The following is a 5,000-nucleotide window of genomic DNA, read 5'->3' as shown; positions in this document are numbered from 1 at the left end:
GTGTGTGTGTGTGTGTGTGTGTATAAGAGAGACAATGTGTGTGTGTGTGTAAGAGAGACAATGTGTTTGTGTGTGTGCGCACGCATGCGTGTGTGAGGGTGTGTGTGTGAGGGTGTGTGTGTGTGAGGGTGTGTGTGTGTGTGAGGGTGTGTGGGTGTGTGTGTGTGTGTGTGTGTGTGAGAGAGAGTGTCTGTGTGTGTGCGTGTGTGTGAGAGAGTGTCTGTGTGTGCGTGTCTGTGTGTGTGTGTGTGTGTGTGTGTGTGTGTGAGAGCAGTGCTGCTGCAGCAGACTGGATGTATAAAAGGAACAGTCCAACATTTTTAGGAAACCCTCTTGCTCAGTACAGACGGATCCAGGACATGGGTTAGCCTAGCTTAGCACAAAGGCTGGAGACGGGGGGGAACTGCTAGCCAAGCCTTAAAAAAAGGGATGACTGACTGCTGGTGAAGGAAATCAGTTAACTTCCTGAGACGGCTGTTATAAATAGACACACACACACACACACACACACACACACACACACACACACACACACACACACACACACACACAGACACACCATCTGCTTTAAATTAGCCTGTTGATGTTTTCCCATGACCTCTCCATTCATGTTCACACACAGCAGCTCTCACTGATGTTTATTTTATTTAGTTATAATATTTGTTATATATATAATAATATATATATAATATTTGTTTTTAGTTGATCTGCTTTTTTATTCTTGTTTTGAAATCATTTTACACTTTAGAGTTTCTCCTGATAGAAACATTAAATCTCTTATTGTGTTGATAAGAAGAGGACGTAGTCGTTGTTGGTTTGTGACGTTCTGAAGCCTCAAGTTCAGCGTTACGGCCGTCGCCATCTTGTTTTTATCATCATTTTACCATATTTGGACTAAGGAGGAGAAACGTAGAGACCTGTCACTCACCTTTTAGCCCTGCCCTAAAGCATACCCTGATTTATGGTCTGTTTGACCATCATTTATAAAATCAACATTTTCTCATACTGTATATGAGACTGATACAACTGGAGGAGTCGCCCCCTGGTGGTCAGGAGAGAGAATGAAGCTTTAATACATGAAGCATAGACTTCTATACAACCAGAGGAGTCGCCCCCTGGTGGTCAGTAGAGAGAATGCAGCTTTAACACATGAAGCATAGACTTCTATACAACCAGAGGAGTCTCCCCCTGGTGGTCAGGAGAGAATGCAGCTTTAACACATGAAGCATAGGCTTCTATACAACCAGAGGAGTTGGGGGGGATTAGGTATTAAATGTCTGACTCATTGATGGTTCATCTGGTTCTCGTCTCATCTCAGTGAGAATGGAACCATTATTACCCGTGGTGGTTAGTAGAGAGAATGCAGCTTTAACACATGAAGCATAGACTTCTATACAACCAGAGGAGTCTCCCCCTGGTGGTCAGTAGAGAGAATGCAGCTTTAACACATGAAGCATAGACTTCTATACAACCAGAGGAGTCGCCCCCTGGTGGTCAGGAGAGAGAATGCAGCTTTAACACATGAAGCATAGACTTCTATACAACCAGAGGAGTCGCCCTCTGGTGGTCAGGAGAGAGAATTCTCTTTGCCGACACTGGAACCAACGCCACGAGGAGCTCCTACCTTCTAACTTCCTGCAGACACGTTACTGAGCTGCACAGGAAGTGGCTCCTCATTTTAAAGTGGAAATGGCGCCGGTGGGATTTACGGAGCTGGAGACATTCTACGTGACAAACATGGCTTTAAGAACCGGAGGTTTGATTCCTGCTGGTAACAGATTATACTCCCCACAGAGAATCATCACCCAATCAGATGGCCGGTTTCCTCTGAGGTCATATCATTGATTCTGAGGTCAGAGGTCATCCTCTGTCTCCACGGTCTCATGAGTATCACAGAGATCCATCAGCCTGATTGGATGCTTTCGTTATTGATCCTCTCACCAAACCATCGGGATCAATAACGTTTTTCCACAGCAGCTGTCGTTATGTCATCATGTCACTCATAACCTTTGACCCCTGTCTGGTGACGGTTAGTCCTGGGCCGGTTTTCAATGTGCGTTCTTGTCTGTACTTGTGTACTTGTGTCTTCATGTTGTTGAGTCACAGAATGTAATGTTGGGATGTGTTCAGGCGAGAATTTAGTAGTTTAATCATCAAATCTATGGTCCGTGGTAGTACGGTTCACCCAACAGCCACTAGGGGCACCGTGTCGCCTGAGGGCTGCAGTTCACCCAACAGCCACTAGGGGCACCGTGTCGCCTGAGGGCTGCAGTTCACCCAACAGCCACTAGGGGCACCGTGTCGCCTGAGGGCTGCAGTTCACCCAACAGCCACTAGGGGCACCGTGTCGCCTGAGGGCTGCAGTTCACCCAACAGCCACTAGGGGCACCGTGTCGCCTGAGGGCTGCAGTTCACCCAACAGCCACTAGGGGCACCGTGTCGCCTGAGGGCTGCAGTTCACCCAACAGCCACTAGGGGCACCGTGTCGCCTGAGGGCTGCAGTTCACCCAACAGCCACTAGGGGCACCGTGTCGCCTGAGGGCCGTTCAGCTGGAATCTGATATTGTTGATTTAAATTATTCCTTTTAGCCAATCGGCTGTCAGGAAGCACCAGAATTCAGCCAATGAGCTTTAGCCATAAGAGACCACAAACATTTCTCTGTGAGACCTCATATTGAAAATATTACAGCGCGTGTGTGTGTGTGTGTGTATTACTGCGTATTACTACTATCAGATTAGTATTATTAAGTACTATTATAGTAGTACTATTATTGTAGTACTATTATAGTATTAATGTAGTAGTACTATTATAGTAGTACTAGTATAGTAGTACTATTATAGTAGTGCTATTATAGTAGTTCTAGTGTAGTAGTACTATTAGATTAGTGCTAGTATACTATACTAGTATAGTAGTACTATTCGAGTAGTACTATTATAGTAGTACTATTATAGTAGTACTAGTATAGTAGTTCTAGTGTAGTAGTACTATTAGATTAGTGCTAGTATACTATACTAGTATAGTAGTTCTAGTGTAGTAGTACTATTAGATTAGTGCTAGTATACTATACTAGTATAGTAGTACTATTCGAGTAGTACTATTATAGTAGTACTATTATAGTAGTACTAGTATAGTAGTTCTAGTGTAGTAGTACTATTAGATTAGTGCTAGTATACTATACTAGTATAGTAGTACTATTCGAGTAGTACTATTATAGTTCGAGTGTATGACATTTTTCATATTAATAATCATCTCATGATCAAACAGGTAAATCTTTATATATAAAAACATGGATGTTTGTTTTTTCATTTAAATCCAAAAGCTTTTATTTTGGCCCTGAGTAGGCGTGGCCTCAGTGGGCGTGGCCTCGGTGGGCGTGGCCTCTGTCATGTGATGACCGTTCTGACCTGTCCCCCCTCAGGCCCCTCCTCCTCCTCCAGCCCAAGTTTGATGACTAAGAGTCTGTCCCTGGAGCCGCCCTGCTCCCCGTGTGGCCACCAGGGGGCGCTGGACGACGACGCCCCCCAGCAGCGGAGCTCCTTCCTGGGGCCCAGCTCCTCGTCATCAAGCCCCGCCTCTCTGGAGGGGGGCGGGGGGCCAACGGAGCTGCCAGCTACCACAATAACACCACCGAGCAAGAGCCGGCCGCCGCTGCCTGGACCCAAACCTCAGGGTGAGGCTTCATTCGTGTTTAAATATTAAAATATTGGCCCATTGATGACACGTATTGATCCCTGATCCCGCCCCTCCGCAGTCCCCCCGAAACCCCCCCACCTCCAGCAGCAGGCGGGGGTGTCGAGGCCACGCCTCCGGGCTCCAGACAAGCCCCTCCCCCCTCCCCCACCATGTAGACCCCTCCCGGCGGACCCGCGGGGGGGCCGGACTCAGCCCACCCGTGCCGATGGCACCGCCTCTCCAACCTGCGTCCTGTCACTCATCGAGAAGTTTGAGCGGTGAGTTGTGATTGGTCAGAGTAGTAGTGATGTCATCATTACGGGCTGCAATGAGATGTTAATCTGTGTGTGTGTGTGTGTGTGTGTGTGTGTGTGTGTGTGTGTGTGTGTGTGTGTGTGTGTGTGTGTGTGTGTGTGTGTGTGCAGCGAGCAGATCATCGTGGTTCCCGACATCTCCGGGGGGGCTCTGTGTCCCCGTCTCCCCGAGCCCCCCTCCTCTCGACCTTCATCGCCCGCCCCGCCTCCACTGGAGGAGGAGGAGCTGGCCCCTGAGGTCAAAGGTCATGATGACATCACACTGGGGGATGAGGGAGACCTGCACGATGACGACGACGACGATGAAGAAGATGAAGATGAAGATGACGAAGAGCTGGCGGCGTGCCGTGACCTCCACCAGAAGCGTCTCTCCATGGAGTCGGGTTACAGCGACGTGGCCGCAGTGGAGATGAGGGAGCCGCCGCTCGACCAATCAGAGCTGCCCTCGGAGCGTCTGTCCCTCCCCTCCTCGCAGACGGAGGGCAAGCTGGCCAATCGGGACAGCGGCATCGACAGCATCAGCTCGCCGTCGCACAGCGAGGAGCTCTGCTTCGCCGCCGTGGACGACGGGGGCGTGGCCTACCCCTGCAGCCCCGCCCTCCTGCCCCGCCTCTCCAGCTCCTCCTCCTATGCAGGGGAGGGGGGGGAGGCACAGGGCGGGGCCAGGAGGAGGAGGGACTTCTCTGAGGAGGGAGACAGCGACCTGGAGGAGGAGGCGGAGCTAACACTGGTGCTGCCCCTGCCTAAGACAGACAGACAGGACTCTGTTGAGGTGAGACAGGTAGAAGGACGGTGGCCTGAAAGGGACACTAACAGGAAGTTGTCCTAGTATTTAGTATTTTGGTTATCAGTCAAGTGGTCGTATTAGTAGTATTTGTATTAGTCTTAGTATTATTGTTATTACTATTTGTATTAGTATTATTAATAGTATTTGTATTAGTAGTTTTAGTAGTAGTATTTGTATTAGTAGTAGTAACAATAAAACAAATACTACTACTACTACTAATAATAAT

Source organism: Cyclopterus lumpus, chromosome 7 (genome assembly GCF_009769545.1).
Source record: "Cyclopterus lumpus isolate fCycLum1 chromosome 7, fCycLum1.pri, whole genome shotgun sequence".
Taxonomy (NCBI): Eukaryota; Metazoa; Chordata; class Actinopteri; order Perciformes; family Cyclopteridae; genus Cyclopterus; species Cyclopterus lumpus.
Note: the sequence above shows the minus strand (reverse complement) of the source record.